Source organism: Xyrauchen texanus, chromosome 27 (assembly GCF_025860055.1).
Source record: "Xyrauchen texanus isolate HMW12.3.18 chromosome 27, RBS_HiC_50CHRs, whole genome shotgun sequence".
Lineage (NCBI taxonomy): Eukaryota > Metazoa > Chordata > Actinopteri > Cypriniformes > Catostomidae > Xyrauchen > Xyrauchen texanus.
This window is the reverse complement of record NC_068302.1, coordinates 5,667,882-5,690,867: the sequence shown is the minus strand read 5'-3', so window position 1 is coordinate 5,690,867 and position 22,986 is coordinate 5,667,882. Positions and strand designations below refer to the sequence as shown.

At 37.9% G+C, this 22,986-nt stretch overlaps 1 protein-coding gene across 1 annotated transcript in view; it reads left to right on the top strand.

The window, feature by feature from the left end:
- The window catches only part of LOC127621274 (probable glutamate receptor), a 47,525-nt gene that overhangs the window by 1,158 nt on the left and 23,381 nt on the right, over window positions 1-22,986 (top strand). The window lies entirely within an intron of this gene.

The following is a 22,986-nucleotide window of genomic DNA, read 5'->3' as shown; positions in this document are numbered from 1 at the left end:
CTCTTGATTAATTTAAGTTGAATAGATGACATGACTGCAACACATCACAACAAATACTTTTTGTTTTCAGATATCTCTATGCAATGACTGCGTTTTGTATCCACGGTTTCCAATGTATCCACTTGGCAGAGCGTTTTAGAAAAGCTAAATTTTTGCTGTCAAAAACGCAGTCTCAGGCCAAAATATAGAGAAAATTGTTCAGAGTAAAATGTATTTTGTGAACGTGGAATTAGTTAGTTACTCCTCAAGGTCGACCAATAGTGGATTTTGCAGATACTGATAACTAACAGAGGTGGGTAGAGTAGCCAAAAACTGTACTCAAGTAAAAGTACAATTACTTCAAAAACATAATTACTCAAGTAGAAGTAAAAGTACTAACATAAATAATGACTTGAGTAAGAGTAAGAAAGTATCCAATTAAAAGAGTACTCAAGTAGTGAGTAACTTGTTACTTTCACAAATGACATAACAGATGTTTACTCCCCTATATTCCATTACATAATACACATTGAACATGTACTACAGAATTATGATTATTATTAATGGAAATTCTGTCATCATTTACTCGCCCTCATGCCATCCCAGATGTGTATGACTTTCCTTCTTCTGCACAACACAAATGAAGATTTTTTGAAGAATATTTTAGCTCTGTAGGCTAAAATTGTGATGCTCCTAAAGCACATAAAGGCAGAATTAAAGTAATCCTTAAGACTCCAGTGGTTCAATCCACGTCTTCAGAAGTGATATGATAGGTGTGGGAGAGAAACAGATCAATATTTGTCATTTTTGCTAGACAGCAGGGGACAATATGCAGAGAAGAATGTGAATCACCAAAAACACAAGATTATGAAAGTGATCCTTTTCTCTGTTTCTCATCCATACCTATCACATCACTTCTGAAGATACTGATTTAACCACTAGAGTCTCATGGATTATTTGTATGCTGACTTATGTTTGTTTGTTTAGCTTTAAAATGTTGCCACCCATTCACTTGCATTGTATGGACCCACAGAGCTGAAAAATTATTCCAAAAATCTTCATTTAAGTTCAGCAGAAGAAAGAAAGTTATACACATCTGGGGTGGCATGAGGGTGAGTAAATAATGAGAATTGTATTTTTGGGTGCACTATCCCTTTAAGTGCTCTTGTCAGATCTGGATGAATTTGTCAATAAGAAGAGAGATTTAGAAACATTTAATTATTACAGTGAAAACATGAAAATGTCCCACAAGGACATTATATATAATGTTGAAATTGAATGCCTTCTTTCACTATTTCATAGCTTTTAAAGTCCTGTGTGGATTCTTATTTCAGTGTAGTTACTGTTTTCAGTGTCATAAGTATTTAGATTGTTAGTTCTAAATACTCAGTATCGCTGCTCTCTAAATGCAGAGAACTCAGCCTAGGGCACCAACCCTGATCGTGGAACACTCGCTGTGTCTGAAACCACCCCCTATCCACTATATAGTGCACTATTTCGAGATTTTGCTATTTTGTAGGAGTGTCTGAATTCTGAGTGAGCCACTCGTTCTCTACTTTTGTTTACTCATTCTTATCCTCAATGCACTAATTTCAAGTGTACATTTCAAGTACACTCAATGATGGTTAATTTCCCACAATCCACCATGGGGAAGACAAGCTGGGAGTTTAATGCTTCCTTCACTCCTGCAATGTTTTATTTTATTCTGAATGTAGTAAATTACTTTGACAAATCATTACTGGATTAAAATAACATCATAACATATAAAGAGACAAAACATACAGAAAATGTACTCTTTATTTGATCAAATGTGTTTACCCTTTATATTAACGCACAGTACATATAAAAAAAAAAAAAATTACAAAACAGAATGAAGATTTATTGTATAAATATATTATTTATTAAGAATAACAAATAAGGTCCAAGTATTTTATAATTTCATATGTGACGTTTCTGCACCAGCCCCAGAGCTCTGACACTCACGTCCGAATTCACTAATTTCGTTCACTTACTGCTGAGATGAAGTGCACCACCTGCCATTTACTATATAGGAAATAGTGAATGAGTGAACGATTGCGGACACAGGAACTCTCGTCGCGAAAATTGCCTTTCCGCCCCGCGCACCTAGCTGTTCGCGCTCCAGTTATCGATCACGCGAATGGCAGTGATTAACTTGGATGTTTATATGGATTTATACAGTTAATGCGCCTGATGTAGCTGCGATAGTTTCCAGTACCCCCGCGAGGCTGCGGAGTAAATGAATAAATACTGCTTATGGCATGCGGGACAAAGCACACTGATATATTGCTGCACTGATTTAAAAATGGACACGTAAAAACTGATGTTATAAGAGCCCAGTAACAGAATCACCATCTCATTACACAGAAAAGCCCGCGTTAGAATTGTAGCCAAAACTTACCTCAGCATGCTACCTGAAGTTGGAGCTGTGACTTTAATCTTGAAATATCAGCTTTTTTTTTTATTTTTATTTTTTTTATTAAGGAACAATACACAGGACAATAGGTACAGAGAACATTACAAATACTGTAACCTGTTCAACAAAAATTAAATGTACAGTGTACAGACCAGAGGACAATAACAAATCAATTAATATAATTATAGAAGGGGAAAATTAAAAATTATGCAGTTCCTTCAAGAGATGAAATGTTCTTGTAGCCTTCATGTTTTGCATGTTCTCTATTGTTTTGTAATATGATTTAAAGTCCAGATGAAATGCCTTAAAACAAGGTTGTGAATTAGACCATTTACAGTTGTGAATATGGTATTTTCCGAGGATAATAAACAGTTGAATAACAAAAATTAATTTTTTCGACAAACCACAAAAATCAAAGTATAACATGACATCAAAAATATTGATTCTGATGTTTACATTCAATTTTGTGATTATATATTCTTCCAAATCAGACCAAAATGTTTTTGTGTACATACAGTGATAAAATAAATGAAAAATAGTCTCCTTATTAGATTGGCAAAAAACACAAGACTCTTCTAAGTTTATTTTAAATCTTCTTAACGTATCTTTAACAGGATAAATTTGATGTAAAATTTTAAATGAAACTTCTTTTACTTTATTATTAATACAGTATTTATGAATAGTAGTATTTGCCTTTTTCCAATTTAAATCACCCATGGTTGAACACCAAAAAAACTTTGCAGCAGGTGGAACCGAGCACGAAATTTCATTTCTAATATATTTATTGGTGCATTTTTTCTTTGTAATGTCTGTATCCCCAATAAAAATTCTATTAAATTCAACACTAATATCTGTGAATGATATGTGTTTTAGAATTTGAAGTGAACCTGTAGGGATTGCATCAAATACAACTGCGTATTCTTTTGGTGTCACTGGGAAGTTAAAATTTTGAAGAAATTCTGAATATGACATGAGCAAACCATCTTTGTTCAGTAACTGTCCTACCAACTGAATTCCTCTATCAAACCATGGCCGACAAAACAGAGACTTCCTTTTATAAAGGATTTCTTTGTTATTCCAAATTAAGTATCTATGTGGACTAAAGTTGTGTTTATAAATCAATATCCAAGATAGAAGGGCTTGTTTGTGGAAGTCAGCTAATTTCAAGGGAATTTTATCAATAGAAAAATTACATTTCAGTAGAAAATGTATGCCACCAAGACTATTGAACAAATATGATGGAAAAGCATTCCAGAAGCTGTCAGGGCTTTTCAAGAATTCTATAATCCATTTAATTTTAAAAGTATTGTTTATAGTATGAAAATCCAACACTTCCAGATCACCTTGGTCTCTACATCCTGTGATAACATCTTTTTTGAGATAATGGGGTTTTTTCCTCCAGATATAATCATACAGTATTTTATCCAATTCTTTAATTGTATTTTTTGGGATATCCAGAGATAAGGCAACATATACGGAGCGTGATATACCTTCTGCCTTTGAAATTAAGACCCTGCCAAATAGAGACAAGTCTCTCATTAACCATGAATTTAGTTTAGATTGTATTTTTTTTAACAATTGGATCAAAATTTAACTTATGACGTTCCTCTATATTTTTACAAAGTACAATTCCAAGATATGTCACTTTTTCATTAATTGGTATTCCATCAAGACTGGCCAGATTGCAATTTTTGAGGGGGAACAAAACTGATTTATTAATGTTCATTACCAATCCTGATACCTCACTAAATGTTTTGATACTATTTACTGCAGTCCCAATTTGGTTACGGTCACTTAAAAAGACTTGTCATCTGCAAGTTGGCAAATTTTAAACTTTTTACCAACAGCATTAATTCCTAAAAAGGGAGACATTTTTATGTGTGTAGCCATTGTCTGAGCAACTAAGAGAAACAAAAATGGAGACACCTGGCAGCCTTGTCTAATACCACGTGATATACTAAATCTTTCTGATGTGCCTGTTTTCAATTTAACAGAACTAGAACACCCATTATATAAGGTTTGAATTGCCTTTTGAAAACAGTTACCAAAGCCAAAAAAGGAAATAGATTTTAATATAAATTTATGCTCGATGGTGTCAAAAGCTTTATAAAAGTCAATAAATAGTATGAAGCTATCATTCGAAAGGAGGTCGCTGTAATCTATCATGTCTAAAATTAAACGTATGTTATTGCTTATGTGTCTATTGGGCATAAAGCCCTTGAAATATCAGCTTGGTGTTAAATGAAGGCATTGCATGATGAAACTATTATTTTTTTTCACTGTGTGGAGCGAAGAAAGTTTTGAAGATTTTGATGCTGCTGCACTGATGACTTGAGTGAGTCTCATCAAAGTGGAAGCGTCTCATCGCGCACAGTGAACTTCCGCTCTTGTAAAAGTCCCATTCAATAAATTACACATTCATTCAAATTAAACCCAGTAATGTAAAGACAGTAACATAACACATTGTAAAGAAGTAAAAGTACCAAAAAAAAAAAAAAAAAAAACACAACACACATTCGAAATTTACTTGAGTGAGAGTAAAGAGTAGGCTACCCACTTTTAAACCTACTCTAAAAGTAACATTTTCCCCAAAATTTTACTCAAGTATATGTAACGAGTTACTACACACCTCTCATAACTAAGGAGTGGAAAAAGCTGAAAACTGATTAATCGACCGATAGTTTTTAAAATTGATTTATTGAATTTTTTGTTTTTGTTTTTAACTCAGTCTTTCCTTACTGTGATGGGCAAAGACAGAGGCTACAATAGTCCAAATTGAATGAAATCCCAGATGCAGTTTATTGTGAAATCAAATTCTTGAAGAAAACAAAAGAAAGCTTCTCACTTCAGAAACAGCCTTGCGGTGTCATGTTCTGGAGAGAATGACAACAGTCTTATCTGAATCTCAAATTGTAGAGAAACACTGGACACATTTGTTCACATCGCAGCAAAACGCTTTTGTGCAATGAAAAAACCTCTTAAAAATAGAGAGACATAAACCTAACAATTTTTTATTTAATATTTATTTATAGATGGAAAGAAACAGTATGTGACAAATTGCAGTATAGTTGTTTTGTTTTGCCATCATTGTTGAATTTTTTTTAAATTAGACGCTAATTTCATGACAGACTTTTTTATAACAGAATATCAGCTATAATGAACAAATGTTTATAGCTTGACTTTAGTGTCATTATTAGCCTATGTCGCATTATTATGCATGGTCCATCACCGTGGCACAAAATAAAAACCGAAATGAGATTTTACCAATTTGTCTGGCAAACTTTATCATTCCAGGATACATTGGCCAGCACCAGATTTTTTTAGGTGAAAACGCTGAAACATTGTTTTATAACAAATATGAGCAGTATGTCATCAACAGTAGATCATCAGCAAAACCAATATATTGGTCGACCTCTCACACTGCATCGTTTTTTTTTTCCTTTTCTCTCAATTTGGAATGCCCAATTCCCACTACTTAGTAGGTCCTCGTGGTGGTGCGGTTACTGACCTCAATCTGGGTGGAGGAGGACTACACTCAGTTGCCTCCACTTCTGAGACAGTCAATCCGTGCATCTTATGTGGCTCATTGTGCATGACACCGTGGAGACTCTAAATGTGGAGGTTCATGCTGTTCTCCACAATCCATGCATAAATTATCAAACACCACATTGAGAGCGAGAACCACTAATCGTAGCCACAAGGAGGTTGCCCCATGTGACTCTACCCTCCCTAGCAATAGGGCCAATTTGGTTGCTTAGGAGACCTGGCTGAAGTCACTAAGCACACCATGGATTCAAACTCGCCAATCTAGGGGTGTAGCCAGCATCAATACTCATTGAGCTACCCAGGCCACTATGCTACATAATTAATGTCTAGCATTAAAATCTGGCAAATGTGAATAAAAATGCTGTAACATTAACTTACATTAATACTAAGTATTAACTAAATATTTTCCACTTTTTTAAATGTCTATGCTAATGTTTAAACCCTTTTGTAGCACAGTACGTTTGAGGTGAGGGAGAGTAGGGCTGGGTAATAAAACAATATTGAGATTTAAACGCAATTAAAAAAATCCTCGATATTGATAAGCTTTTGTGTCATTTTTTTATATTTAGACTGTGTTCTACATCTAGACGATCGGGCGCATGTCTAAAAAGCAAGCGGTTCGGCTTTCTCAGACTGTATGAAGTTGCTAATGATAGCTGCCTTGCTAAAGATTTTCCTTGTATACGAGTAGACATGAGGCAGTGCATAAGTTAACGTGGTTCCAGAGCGCCTTTAGACCACAATTTTTTTACTTCCAAATTTAACGTTATTAATCAGCATGTTACGAGTCGTTAATAATAAAACACATAACTTATGTGAATATATACTATACTAATTATATAATAATATACTAATTATGTGAAATTAAGAAAGCCAATCAAATTACTAGTTTGTAGTGTAGTCTTTCACTTTATTGAAAATATAAAAATGGTACATTCTGACTTTTAAATTTTCTAAATTGTCTTTTACGGGATACCCCTGAATCCCACATTAGTATCATTCTTCAGTCACAAGGGCTTGTATGCCCTCATACGTGGGTCTCTGAATGTAACGAAATATAAAAATTATTTGAATGTAAATATGATATGCTGTCTTTATGCTTCAAAACTAACAGATGATCTTTTAACCTTCATATCCAACTGCACCAGTTGTGGAGCTAGTGGTTGGCCATGGCCACCATGGACCGAAGCCTGGCCACCGAACTCGCAATTGCGGTTTTAGTAATTTTTTGGGTCATTTTTTGGCACAAACGTAATATCTGCGCACACCTCTCCATCCTGGGTATCATTGTATCAAATCATTGCATTCACAATCCGACAATATAAAAATGCTGCCCGAATATTTTTGTGCCACCACAGGCTGATCGCTTGCCCCTGCCTGGCCACCCTTTTGAAAAACTCCTGGCTCCACCCCTGAAAAGACTCGATTGATAAACTATATAAAATAATTAATATTTTGATAAAAGATCCCTCAGTCACTACTGCTCTGGCCCCCAATGCAGTTTTGAATAGACCTTTTTTTTTTTTTTTACCCTTTTCTGCTTGCAACTTGGAAATAATTTTTTTTTTTTTAAAGTGCAAATTTGAATGTATATCAAACAATAAAAAGAATATTGTGATAATATTTTTGCCCATATCAACCAGCTCTTAGGGAGAGGTGAAGTTTCAATAAGAACAATAAGATCAATTTCTTTCTAAAACAAAGCAAATCACAAGAAATCTGCAAAGAATGAACACAGACCTGTTTAGGCCATCACAATGATTTTGCTGGTGATAAAAATTATATTCACCAATTGTGAATTTCACAAATTTAAAGTGGTTTTTATTTGGCTAAATAAAATGGAGCGCATCATTAGACTAAATTCATAATTCCTCAGGGCTGCACATGTAATCAAAATAACATCAAAATCGTTATTGGAAATGTGATTATTAAACCACAAAAAAAATTTAATGAACAGCCTACATGGTTTGTGTGTGCTTCAGAATGAGTGAGTGATGCGCTTTTCTCCTTTCAAACGTGGGGCTCATGAATTGATTTGCATGCTATAAATTACTATTGCATAGGCTAAAACAAATCTAATCCTCAAAATAATACAATAATTATTCAGAGTTCAAAAATAAGTCCAGTTAGTATTTGCACACCTAATTAATTCACAGAAAGCATGTTTTAGTAAAACTATATGTACTGTAGGTAAATACTGCATTTTATTTCTGTAATGTTGTATATTTGTGCACATAAATGAAAATTATGAAATATTTTCTGAATCATGTTGATTCAGTGGAAAACATGCCTTCACTATTTTTAACTACTGGAAGTTTTTTTTACTTCATGCATTAATCATTTTAATTCTGCTTGTCTAGAATGCCTGTTTGCTTGAAATGATGGTAATTAAAAATATCACTTAGTATTTTCAGAGCAAATACATAATTATCGAGATGGTATATATCGAATAGGCGGTGTAAAAAACACTGTTGTTGTTTATTTCTTATTTTAATCAAATTTAAAGTTAGCAAGAAGCTCTAATCGGCAAGTAACTGGGTTTATTTAATGGATAATTCTGAATGGACCCACATACATTGGACTGAGCTTCCTGCAGAGTAGCCGCAGCTTGAGATCCCTTGTGGATAATCACTGTCCAGGCTGATGGCTCCTCTGGAGTGAGGGCACCTCCGCAGGTCAGCCTGAAAGTGTTGCGCTCGGACTGCTCACTGTAGCCGAACATGTGCGCTGTCCCACACCCTCTAGCTCTGCCTAATTCAATTGTCCACCGCTGGCACTGTAGATGGTTCTCCTGACCAAGGGAATATTGGGGGTTGATAGTTGAACTCGGGATGTGAACCTCGATTGGACACAATGTCTTCTGGTAATCCATAGACTCTGAATACTTGGTGGAATAGAGTATTAGCAGTTTCCATAGCTGTTGGTAAACCCTTGAGAGGGACAAGCCTACATTATTGTTGGTGGGTATTGGCAGTGGTTAGAGTAATCCCTCGGGAAGTTCCCTGATTGTCTTAGATTGTGCACACACTTGACAAGACTTCACATAGTTTGTAACATCACAAATTACAGATGGCCATCAAAAAGAATAACATACCAGAGCTATTTTCCTTTGGATGCCAGGGTGTCCTGTGTTCAATGAAGTGTGAACCCATTGGATAGTTCGAAGACGTAGAGCTTGTGGTACAAAGTGCTTGGCTTGGTGGGCAGTCAGGTGGTGACGGATCGTGCTGTTGTCCATATTGTATTTCTTCCATGATATCGCAACTAACTGGTGCAATGACAGATGGTGGTAGGATTGATCCAGGATGAGGTTGGATGTGGGGTGGATCATGTCTGTGTGAAAGTGCATCTGCTTGGCTATTCTTGCTGCCAGGGCGGTAAGTGACAGTACAATTGAACCTGGTAAAGAACAATGACCATCGGGCTTGATGTGGATTCAGTCTCTTGGCTGCCTTGATGTATTCAAGGTTTTTGTGATCAGTGATAACTTGAAATGGATGGACTGCCCCCTCTAACCTCTTCGAGTGCTGCCTTCATGGAAAGTTATTCATTGTGCTACTTTCTGGAGAAAAATGCTCAAAGGTAAAGCTTGCCTGGGGTATCGTGACGTTGTGACAGGAACGCTCCAATCCCACAATCAGAGGAGTCTACTTCAACGGTGAGAGGAAGATTGGGGTCGGGGTTTAGCAGTATAGGAGTGGTCGTGAAGCTTGACTTGACTAGGCTTGGTATGCAGCATCGTTCCATGGCAACTTGTTGGGTTTTCCCTTGAGCAATGATGTGAGTGGTGCTGCAACAATGCTGTAGTTTCTGATGAAGCAGCAGTAGAAATTGGCAAAGCCCAGAAACCGCTGTAGTGCCTTGATTGTGGAAGGTCGAGGCCATTCGGTAACTGCTGTGATTTTAGATACATCCATTTCTACACCTTGGTGGCTGATTTTGTAACATAGGAACATGGTATGGGAGATATGAAACACATTTTTCTGCCATGACAAATAGTTGATATTCCTGGAGACATGATATGACTGTTCTGACATGCTGGATATGTTGTTCCTTGTTTTGAGAGTAGATGAGGATGTTCTCAATGTAGGCCACCACACACTGATTCAGTAGGTCTCTGAAAATCTCATTGACAAAAAGACTGGAAAACACAGTTAGCAAGTCCATACGGCATGACCAGATATTCATAGTGCCCCCTGGTGGTGATGAATGCAGTTTTCCACTCATCTCCTCTGATTTTGAGGAGGTTATAAGCACTTTTTAGAACAAGCTTAGTATAAATCTTAGCCTCACAGAGTTGTTCAAGAGCTGAGGGGATAAGTGGCAGTGGGTAACTGTATTTCAAGGTGACAGAGTTCAGGCCTCAATAGTCGATACATGGACGTAGACCTCCATCCTTTTTCTCCAAAAGAAAAAAACCTGCAGCTGCTGGAGAGTTGGAGAGACGGATGTAAAAGGAGGCAAGGGCTTCCTCAATGCAAGTTTCCATAGCTAGGGTCTCGGGGCGTGACAATGGATTAGCCTTGCTTCTTGGTGGAGCTGTATTAGACTGAATTTCAATAGCGCAGCCCCATGGACCATGAGGAAGTTGAGTAGCTTTGACTTTACTAAAAACGTAATTGAATTCTGCATACTCCTCGGCAATCATGGTTACGGTTTGGAATTCAGGGCTTTCTATGCTAGTGGTAAGACAAGGCATGGAGACAGCAACACAGAGACATTGTTCAGGATAGAATCTGGACCAATGCGTGAGCTCACCCTGGTTCCAGGATATAGAGGGGTTGTGGATGGCCAGCCAAGGATCACCCAGGATAAGAATGTGATTGGGTGAGTTTATGACATACAGTGAAATGTTCTCCAAATGAAATAGTCTAATCTTGATGGTTAAGGGAACAGTCTGTTGGGTTATACCAGTACCAATGGGAGCATTGTCAACTGTGGTGATATTAAGTGTTGTAATGAATTGAATGGTGGGTATATTGAGTTCTTGTATGATCTCTTGATTTATGAGACTCACAGCAGCCCCAGAATCCACTAAAGCTGTAAAATATTTTATATGATCACCAGTGGAGATCTCTACAGGCAACAAATAACTGAAGGATAGGTGATACAAATTTTGCGTTACTCACTTTCAGCCTTGATTCATGTGTGGGCATGCAGCATTGAGATGACCTGGTTCACCACAGTAATAGCGAACATCGACTTTGGTATTCCTCCATAGAAACACGGTGTAAACAACTTGCTAAGGTTCAGGTGATTCAGTGGATGCCTGTGCCGGTACTGAGCCTGCAGACTTAGAAGCAGAGTGAAAATGGGGCTGCTAAAATGAAGCAGCTGAACAGAGATATCTTGACCACCCGCTGGATACTCGAAAACGTCTTGGAAAACGAAGTAGTCAAACGAGGTCTGGATTTGAGTACCCAAACAGCGGTGGCCCAATCAAGTGCTTTACCGGTAAGCAGAGACATCAAAAAGGTACATTTGTTGGTGTCTTGAAAAAATTATTCAGGTTGAATGATTCAAAAACCCTACATTTCTCAGCAGAAACATCAAACTTGTCAGGAAGAGCAAAGCTTACCGGTTCAGCATGGGGAACTGGCAGTGAGTGAATGTAGTGAGTCAAACATTTGTTGGCGGCTCGTAGGTTCTTCAGCTGGTCTTGATAACCCTCGCACTGGTGTGCAAATGCAGACTAGAGCTGTGAGACTTATGCTGGATCCATAGTAGGCGAAGTATTCTGTAACGAACTGGCCATGGAGACGGTGTTAGGATCCATGTGCAGGAAGTTTATTAAAAGAGACAAGTAAACAATCCAAAACATAAGGCAGTGAGACATAGTCATAAAACAGGCAGATAAATCCAGTAAACCAAATAGGCAGTCCAACCAGGCAAATAAAAAAGGGTAATCCAAGAAGCAGTAAATCGAGGAAAAACAGGCAATGGTTATAACATGAATCAAGAAACAATGGCAATGGGGAAAAACGCTTGGTAAGGCATGGTAAACTGGCAATACTTCACAATGAACAATGGAACTGCATGGCTATATATAAACAGGAAATGAGCAATGAAGAAATAGGTGAAGATCATTATTCGGGAGAGGGCTCCATCTGGTGGTTGGTAGGATGGATAACAACCTCAGATGTTACAGCCACCTGAGTTAAGGAAATTGCATAAAGCTAGCCAATCAGATCAGGGATTGGTGTTTTTTGTGCAACATACATCCAACAGTTTGTGAACAGACTGTGAGCAGACCAGGGGTGTGGCATCTGAGGCTGAGACCAAGCAGGATGTAGACAGAGCCAATATTAATCTGACACTGCTTGTTTCAGACACTGGCATGGCACTGCGCTGGCACTCTCTCATGGCATCAAGCCTGGCGTGGAGCAGTCTAGTCCATTGAATACTGCTGCCATTCACTATAATGAGTGGGATTAATCAATTAGCTACTGCTAACCAAGTAGTTACTAATGTGGGGCAAGCCATGGCGTGACTTAAGTTTTTATGGCATGTAAGTTTTTCATGGCTTGAATGGGAGGATGAGGAGTGTCAGTGATATGCTGTGACACAGATGGACACCTGCTGAGTGACACAGAAGAGACGGAATTTCAGCAGGACTTATTCATGATTGCTGAAACAGTTGCATAACTATAACTTTTCCCTCTTAGAATGTGTATCTGGATGCAAAGAATTAGATGTATATTCTATATAAAACAGTTTTGTCAATGAAAATACATTTTTACAATTTAGATTTTATTTTAATTGGTTAAAGGAATAGTTCACCCAAAAATGTAAATTTTCTAATCATTTACTCACCCTTGTGCCATCCAGATGTGTATGATTGCCTTCTTCAGCAGAACACAAATGAAGATTTTTTTAGAAGAATTTATTAAGCCGTTTTTGTCCATACAATGCAAGTGAATAGGTGCCCAAATTTTGATCACCTAGTTCAAGTCCTAAATCACATAGGTCAGCATAAAAATAATCCAAAGGACTCCAGTGGTTAAATCAATGTCTTCAGAAGTGATATGATAGGTGTGGATGAGAAATGGATCAATATTTTAGAAATATATAATAAATTTCTAGAGAAATAAATTCTCCTCCCTGCTCTGTCAATCTCCACTTTAACTTTCACTTTCACATTAATCTTCTTGTGTTTTTGGTGATTCACATTCTTCATGCATACGCCCCTTACTGGGCTGGGAGAACAATTCTGAGAAAAACGTACTTAAATATTGATCTGTTTCTCATCCACAACAATCATATCACTTCAGAAGATATGGATTTAACCACTGGAGTCTTATGGATTACTTTTATGCTGCCTTAATGTGCTTTTTTGAGGGAACATTTTTGACACCCATTCACTTGCATTGTATGGACCTAGAGAGCTGAGATATTCTACGAAAAAATGTATTTGTGTTCTGCAGGAGAAAGAAAGTCTAACACATCTGGGACGTCATGAGTGTGAGTAAATGAAATGAGAATTTTAATTTTTGGGTAAACTATCCCTTTAAGTTTTTTTTTTAAAACACACATTTAATTAAAAAATCATGAATGAACAGCAATGTAATTTGAAAGTCGTGTGAAAATGTCCAACTTGTTATAGACCACATCAGGGTTCTGCAATCACTCCTAAACAGCAGTTACTGAATGACACAGATGATTCGGTCTCCCTTCACTTTCAACTACTTATATACTGTATTTTTATATTAGAGTTGCATGTTTGCAATAAACTTCAACTATAATATTTTATACTTATAATCAATAGCTTGTATAGTTAGTATAGTTTTATACTTTACTATCATTTCAGATTCAATTACGTGATTCAAAATGCTTCGTGGGATGAGTAGTTTATTCACTACCCTTACGAAAATTAGCAAATTCGCCACTTATAATATTCACATGCAAATGTGCATTGCGACAAACTTGAGGCAAATTGTCCATTGTTGCCAAAGTTTTGCCAGTGGTTCACCACTACTGGTGAAGAGCTGCAAACTTGTGGCAAACACAGTCAAAACTTTTGACCTCCTGTCACCGATTTTTTGTGAGATCAATCTGGTAAAGTCAGCCATCGAGATTAGAGCTTGCCGGTTTGGGAAAGAAATTTCCAGTTTTATGTCAGTAAATTGACTGCGGGCAGTCTGTGTGCATGCTGTCTGAAGTTGAGACCAAATGAAAGATTAAACCTTCATTCTTGTTTTAGAATTCCCATACACATAAATCTCTCACGAATCAAGATGTCTGCTGGTTAATGTGAACTACTCTGCATGAAAAAAGACGGTCAAAACAATAACGGGAGCAACTTACAAGAGCACTAAGACTCTTTAGCCAGACAAGGGGGGGCACTTTCCCATCATTTTGTAAGCACTCTCTTTAGAGAGTTGCTGGAACTTTCACAAACTCTTAACGCATCCGTTCCGCTGCAGGAGGCAGTGCACACTAAAATGCAAGCTTTTGTTTATCCGCAGCTATCTCCTTTTAAGTCTCATTTGGTCAAAGTAAGATTAGTGGTCGTGAGGCAGAAGCTTTAACACAAGTGGTACATTGTCTGCATCTGCTAAATTTGGGAATATTAGTGGCTGTTTGAAGTAGACTGCAAAGTACATCACAGCATGATGGAAGGCTTAATTAGCAGCCAGAAATGCCATCCAAGTGTACTGCCCTCGTGAAATTAAGACAAGCAGTGATTTTTTTTTTTCTGTTTACTATACCCATGAGGTGTTCTCCGCCTGTTTCTAATCACTGACTGGAAAATTTGATTAGCTTTCAAAAAAGCCCTGACATCTAACTGCCAATTAGAAACAATAGGAATTATATTATGTTCTTAGAATTATAGGCAAATATCACTATTATTATTGCTCATACTGAGGGTTTGGGATTTTAGTATTAATCTTAGACATGTAACTAATCCTGCATTGTTGTTGTTCTACAAACGCAATTGATATTGCAATAGAGCACAGTGCTCGTCCACTTTTTATTCGTCACGGTTCTGAAAGTATTTTTCCCATTCTTTTATTCAATGGGAATTTCATAAACTCCTTCATGAAAGAGTTCTAATGCATTAACCAAACTGACCAGCTGCGAGGTGAATCAATCACAACATTACAAACATTGATTTGATGCAAATAAGAAAATAAGACAAAAGGTATAAGACTTAACATCTTTAATGAGTGAATGAACTACTTTCCCATTAAGCATTGTGAATCATGCAAAAAAATTAAAAACGATAGAAAAATATAAAACTATTTATTTTAAATTTATTTTTTATAACAGTATATTTTAATTGTATTGCAAATTATTCAGATATATACAAATATATAAGTAGTTTAAAAGTGTAGGCAGACCGACTCGATTGCATCATTAACAGTGCATCATGGTATTGGGCTGTCAGTGCGGGGCACTTTTGTCGCATTTTGTTGGCCATGATTCTCTGATTGGTGGATCTTTCTCTGCAGGATCATGGGTTGTGTAGTTCTTCAACAGAAATTCTGCTAATAAATGTATTTTATTTATTTTAATTAAAATAATGTTGACTGATGGCATCAGCAGAAGTGTAAACCATAAATGAATTACCGCGGCGCTGACAGTAGGTCTGTCTTAAAGGTTTATAAGTTATCACTTGAAAAAATTCCCCTATGGAAAAAACAAACAGGGACTGTTGCACTCATGGATGGGGAGTAGTGGATTACATGTAATGGATTACGTATTTAAAATACAAAATATTAGTAACTATTTCACTACAGTTACAATTTGTTGGAAATCAGAAAACAGTTACATTCAAAAAGTATTTTGATTACTAAAGAGATTTCTTTGCATTTTATTGTCATTTGTTTCATGTAATATTTAGTCTATTCAGTTGGAAAACATTTATCCGTATATATTATGCAATCCGAGGAATGTTTGAACAGCGGTGAAACAATTTCTTATAATGTATTATATACATACAAGCAAACAGAGTGCGCTTTCACACTGTTTAAAACTGGGGTTCTCACAGGGACGCTACCGCCCACCAGTGGGCGTTCATAGGATGCCAGGGGGTGCTGAGAGCAAATTAGTACAGATGGGTGAGTTAGGTTACAAATGGGGCCGTTTATCAGTCATGTTAATCAAATCTATTGTCAAGTTCCTGTTTGCATAAAAGTTGCATTAAAAAGTTTATATAGACTGCATTATACGGGTTGGTATGCATTTGTACCGCAGTTCATCTGATTCTGAAGTCTAGCGACGCATGTGAAGTGTCTGGTTTAGCAGCGTCAAATAGACATGCAACCTTACAACCTCCGCTAACGCACCTGTATGGCTCTGTAAGTGGATACGGCTCAATTTACAGAGCAGCATGAGCACAGACAGGTGGGGTTTTTTTTATCACAGACCGGTCTCGAGCTCTTAAATGCTCACCTCTGATCATTGCAGCACTGTCAGAACCAGTGAGATGCATGGCGCAAGACAAGGAAACCATTTTAATTTGGCACAGAATGATATATGACCACCATTGAATTTAATATAATAACAAAAACTGTACTTTATGCAGAAATAGATTCATAATACATATTATCATATCACTACTTCAGCTCTATTAAATATGTCAGTAATGGGGCATTCATCAGAAAAAGGTTGAGAACCTCTGGTTTAACAGGTGTATATAATTTGAAGTAAGTTTGGAGAAGCAGAAATAATTAACCTTGTGCTAAGCAAAAATTATATTTATTTTTTATGATTAACATTTTTTTTATTCATACATCGAACACAGAAAAGAAAAACATTTACACACAGAATCAACATTTCACTCCTTTTTCTCACTTTTCTCACAAAGAAAAAAAAATAAAGAAAAATAAATTATATATACACATTAACAACCGCCCCTCTCTCTCCACTACTCCACCCCGAGAACCCTCCAAGAATGCCAAATAGCTGCCCCATTTCCCAAAAAATATATCCATATTTCTTTGTCTGGGGCACAATGAAATTTGAGTGCCCAATATGGCACACATAAAACTCTGAGTCCTCAACCAAAATTCTTGAATTGTAACACACCACCAAAAAACATGGGTTGTATTTCCATTTTCTGTTTGGCATCGCTAGCAGGTGTAAGTGTCTTTAAGACTAAGACTATAAAATCTAGAGGGGGTCTAATAGAATCTATGTAAAATCTTGAATTGCATAAGGCGAACCCTTGCATCTCTAGTTGCGGACTTGACGTTTTGTTGAATCCTAGCTCATGCTCCCTCTTCCAATACCAAGTTTAAATCTTTCTCCAATAATCTCTTGACAGAAGTTAATGCTCCTTCCCCCAGACTCTGAATTAGCAGGGAGTAATACACTGATTCCTCATGACCTTTTCCAAAGGCAGTAATCACCAGAGAATCAGCTGCTTTAGTGTGCATGCTACTCCCAAAGATAGTACAGAGTAGGCGGCACAGCTGTAAATACCTAAAGAACTGAGATCTGGGAATCCCAAAATGTTGAACCAAATTTTCAAAGGATCTCAACACTCAACTTTCATATAGGTCACCGAGTGTATTAACCTTCCTCACAATCCACTCTGACCAGCAGAAAGGGGACTTATTAATACATAATTCTGGGTTCAGCCATATGCTTGAGGCAATATTTAAGTAAATGTCAGAATTAAACACTCTGAACATTTGTGTCCATATCAAATGCAAACACGAGATAATGGGGTATAACTTAACTTCCTTGATTAGTTTGATAGAAAGGCTTTGCAATGGTGACATAGGGGCAAGAACTTCCTGTTCAATACAAAAAAAGGGAGGAGCTCTCTCAGGTGGAAGCAACCAATGCACCATATGTCTGAGACCGAATGCATAATAATAAAACAAACTCTTGGGTAGGCCTAGTCCACCTTTGTCAATCGAACTATGCAACTAACTGAAATGTAGTCTGGGACATTTACTATTACATGCATTACATACATTTTATATGCTATCAAATTGCTTGAAATAAGCGAGGGGGACATCGATATGGAGAGACTGCAGGTTATTGAATTTTGGAATACAATTCATATTAATTACATTAACCTCCCCAAACATAGACAAATGTAATGAAGCCCACTTACCCACATCGCTCTTTAATAATTTTTATTAAAGGGTCAAAACTAACTCTAACTAAATCACACAAATTTGCTGGGAATAAAAGACCCAAATACTTAATGCCCTGTTTGGGCCACTGGAAGGCGCCAGGCTGAAAAGCCGTTACCGGGCAGTATACTGTCAGAGCCAAAGCTTTGGATTTAGACCAATTAATTCTGTATTCCAAGAACTTAGATAAGGAAATAATAATTCTGTGGAGGTAAGGCATAGATCTAGTAGGGTCAGAGACGAATAATAAAATATCATTGTGTAAAGCAAAAGCTTATGCGTCACACTTCCCGTCAACACCCCTGGAAAATAATCCTCCTTTCTTACCATGCCTGCTAATTGTTCCAGGGCAAGGCAGAACAATAATGGGGAAAGAGGGCAACCCTGCCAGGTGCCCCTATCCAGTGTAAAACAATCTGAAAATACTCCATTTATTTGTACCACCGCTACCTGGTGTCTATAAGTAACTTAATCCAACCAATAAAAGTATTCCCGTACCTGTACATTTCCAAAATCTTAAAAATATAATCCCATTCTACCATATCATATGCCTTTTCGGCATCAAGCGAGATGGCAGTGATTGAAGTCTGATCATTCGCCACTGACAACATGATATTGATTAAACGCCTAATGTTATCAGAAGAGCTGTAGCCATGAATAAACCCCACCTGATCTATATGTATAAGAGATGTCATAACTTTACCTAATTGGTTAGCCAAATTTTTTTATAATATTTTTATGTCTAGCTGGATCAGGGAGATATAACTCTTACACTCGCTTGGATCTTTGTCCTTTTTAAGAATCAGACTGATCCAGCTTGTGTCTTGGTTGGCAGAAGTAGTAGAGTAGTAGAGCCAGTTCTGTAGAATAAGATCTAAAAATTCAGTGGCAAAGCCGTCTGGTCCCAGAAACTTGCCTGTAGGCAAAGCCTAAATTACCTTGCCAAGATCCTCCAAGATTATCTCCGAATAATTTACTCATTCATCAGTTTAGGGAGTTCTAATGGTTTCACAAAGTTTCTAATATCTTCATCAGTAGAAGAAGTGGTGGAACTATAGAGATCAAGATATAATTCTTTAAAAGCATTATTAATATCAATGGCTGAGGTAAATATTTCACCATCAGCAGATTTCACTGAGGGAATGGTAGAAAAAGAATCTCTCTGCTTTATATATCTAGCCAGATGTTTTCCTGTTTTCCTGTTTTCCTGCTTTGTCCCCTGACTCAAAGTATGACTCCACCTTCCGCAACAAAATAGTATTATATCTGTATTTAAATTGGATCAATTCTCTGAGGCCATCAGACGACATTCAGCACTTCAGCTCTGCCTCTGCACTTTTAATATTCCCTTCCAACTCCACAAGTTCTCGTACTTTGGATCTTTTGACGAATGAGGCATACCGTATGATCTGATCCCTAAGAACCGCCTTAAGTGCCTCCCAAGCCATGCCCACAGAGGATACTGAGGACCAGTTGGTCTCCATTTAAACATTGATTTCGGCCTTTAACGTTTTATTTTTACAAAAGGGATATATTAAAGAGCCAACTACATGATTTATTTTTCTCCTTATGAGGCAACACCTCTAAACTCACCAGGGCATGACCTGAGACTAAGATATTTCCAATTGAGCAATCAACAACAGATGGAATGAGGAACATATATATATATATATATATATATATATATATATATATATATATATTTAAATCTATTCTAGAATAAATCTTATGGACTGATGAAAAACATTTATAGTCCCTACCAGATGGTTCAACAGTCTCCAAAAATCTGTAAGACCAACATTTTTACACATGCTGTGAACCGTCACTGTTGCTCTAGGCTAGGGGACGTATACACATTTACTTCACTACAATCAAGGACTGAGTCCATCAAAAGGTTCAAGTCTCCTCCCAATATTATATCATGGGGGGTGCCAGTAGCTTGCAACATCCCCTCGAGATCTATAAAAAAGCCTTGATCATCAGCGTTATGTGCGTGAATATTAGCCAAAATCAACCCTTGCCCCTGAATCTCTGCTAAAACAATAATTACTCTTCCTAATATATCTTTAATCTGTTTGAGGTATTTGAATTGTAGATGTCACTCATCAATGTAATGACTCCCCTGCTCTTACTTGATCCAGCACTAAAGAAAACATGTCCACCCTGTATCTTCCCAAATATTTCAGCTTCCTAAGGTGGAAATATGCATTTGTTGAAGAAACACTATATAATTTTTCTTACATTTAAGAAAAGAAATAACCTTTCTTCTTTTTATGGGGTGCCCAAACCCATTCACATTCCACGTGAAGATAGACAATCTGCTCATGTTAACATTTTACATTTTGACATATTACAAAAAAATAGATTGTGTGTCAAACAGAAATTATAACGACCACATTCTAACATTAGTGCAACAATCAAACCCCGAGCATCCCCCAGAACAAAAAAACATGCGCATTAACCCCATGCACGACAGCGCCAACTAGTGTCCATCTCTCTAAACTCAAACAGTCCATGTACACCTATGAGAGCCCCTGCAACAACTTTGCTGTCAGATTGCTCAAGTCCAGAGTTTCTATACAAATTTTGTGAGACAGAATTACACAACAAAAGATAATCTATAAAACAAACTCCAGCCAATAGGTGGGACAAACACAAAGAATGTGCAGATTCATACACAAACTGTCATGAAGGAGTGTTATTCTACTAATAAACTCCAGCCGCTAGGTGGAACCAGCACAAAAAAAAGAAACAAAAAGGCACTCATTTTCATCAGACAGTCAAGTGAATGTTTAGTGAGTGAGGCCCACTCAGCTGCAAAGTGAATATCACACAATGACATACTCACTCCATTGACTTTATGAAGGACATTGCTTGCTGTGGGTATATCAATATTTTGCATCCATTGTTAGCATCTATTCTCATTTTTGCCGGGAACAAAAGCGACCGTTGATGTAAGAGTTTCTTGCATTCCTTGAATCGATCACTTTTCTCTCTTGTCGAATTTGCAAAGTCTGGGAAAATTAAATGCTGTGGTTCTTCCAAGAAAGCCTTCCTTTACTCCTAGCCTTGCGTAACACAAGATCTTTATCGGATGATCTCTGAAATTTGGCCAGAATTAATCGGGGCCTGTCTCCCTCCGCAGATCTCAGAGCCATTACTCTGTGAGCTCGCTCGATTTCCAGCTTATGGCCTGTTATGTCGAGCAGACTCGGGAATAGCCCGTCTAGGAATTTCACCATATTTCGGCCTTCTTTGTCTTCAGAAATTCCAACAATTTGGATGTCGTTTTGCCGGTTACGTTACTCCAAGTCTTCCAACTTTTCCCAGACATGCTCAAAGTCTGCCTTAGTCGCTGGTGGGTTAGCAGCTAATTCCCTCTCCGATGACTCCAGTTTCTCGATACCCGCCACTCTTGTAACCATCTCAGTGAATTTCATCTTCATGGCAGTGATCGATTGATGCATTACAGCAAGATCCTCCAAGTCATCAATGACCTTCGTCAGCATTGCCAACACATTCATCAATTGATCAGAATTTCCTTCACTTCACCTTCCAAATTGACTCCCAGGCTTTCGGCCTGCTGCTCAGGGGCTTCAGCTTGAGCACATAAATGTCTTTTAATATCTCCAGAGCCTGAGGATTTTGAACTATTAGACATATTGTTTACCTAGAACAGTTATGTATCAGGGTGTATCTAATATTACCGGTTTATGACACAAAAAGTATTAAAACTTGGAAAGTGAGCAGAGCTCGCCGTTCACATGTCCGAACCTCACATGGCGCCACGCAACCTCCTAAAATGCTATTTTTAACCCTTTTACAGGATGAAAGAGAGAAAAATAAAATCACTCACTGGTTCTTTGATGCGCCGTCACTTGGTCCTCGATCACTCCTCCACCCTCTCAGATGACAGCCACTCCTCCCCGGGTGGATCAGAGTTAAACCTCTGACCCCAAGCTGACAGAACATCCCTCTGTGTTTCTGGCCCCCCTTGGGGACACTCCTCCGCCCCTGGCTGCGGCCCTACTGCTCCAGGCTGTCGGGTAGTTTATTCCCTCCTCCCTTCAAGGACGGCGGTCTTCCCTCGACCCCTACGCATTTCAGCTAGCAGGGTACTCCTGCACCCCTGGCAGCGGCTCCATCGCGTCAGGCGGTCAGGGAGTCCATTCCATCCTCACCTTGCAGATGGTGGTCGTTCTCCACATCCGGGCGGTCGGGCTACTCTGTCCCCCGGTGAATGGCAGCGGCACTCCCCCGGGTGGACGGTAGTGTCGAGGACTCTACGACAGGCATCCCTCCTCCCTCCTGACATTCAGCACCAATGTAAAGGGGTTGAAAGGGAAGAGGCAAGAACCAGCTTGAAGGTGTAACTCATAATTTAACGGTGAATTTAAAGCAAAAGCCAAATAACAAACAAACATGCTGAACAACTGCCTGTAGCTCTCTCTCTCTCGAACTGCAATCTCCGGTCGCCTTTATCCCTCGGTTGCCTCATCAGGCCGATTGGGGTCTGGGTATGCGTCATTCTGGCCCAGCCCTGCCCTCTTCTGCGCTACAGTCCTTTTAATGTAAATTATTATAGATGTTTCTTTTCACTTTTTATTGACGTGTTTATAGTCAAAAAAAGTGGAAAAAAATAGTATCCAAAGTATTCAGATTACGATGCTCACCTTGAGTAATCTAACAGAATACATTACAAATTACAGCATGAATTCTGCAATCTGTAGTAGAATACATTTTTAAAGTAACACTCCCAACCCTGGTTGCACTCTATTAAGCAATCAGAGATAACGATTTTTGCCTCTTGGCTTGGGCCAGTAAGAAACCACCAGAACACCCTAACAACTACCAAGCAATCCATTAGCAACCACTCAGAACGCAACTGCTCAGCAATGCCCTGGCAATCACCCACATATCCACAGAAATGTTACA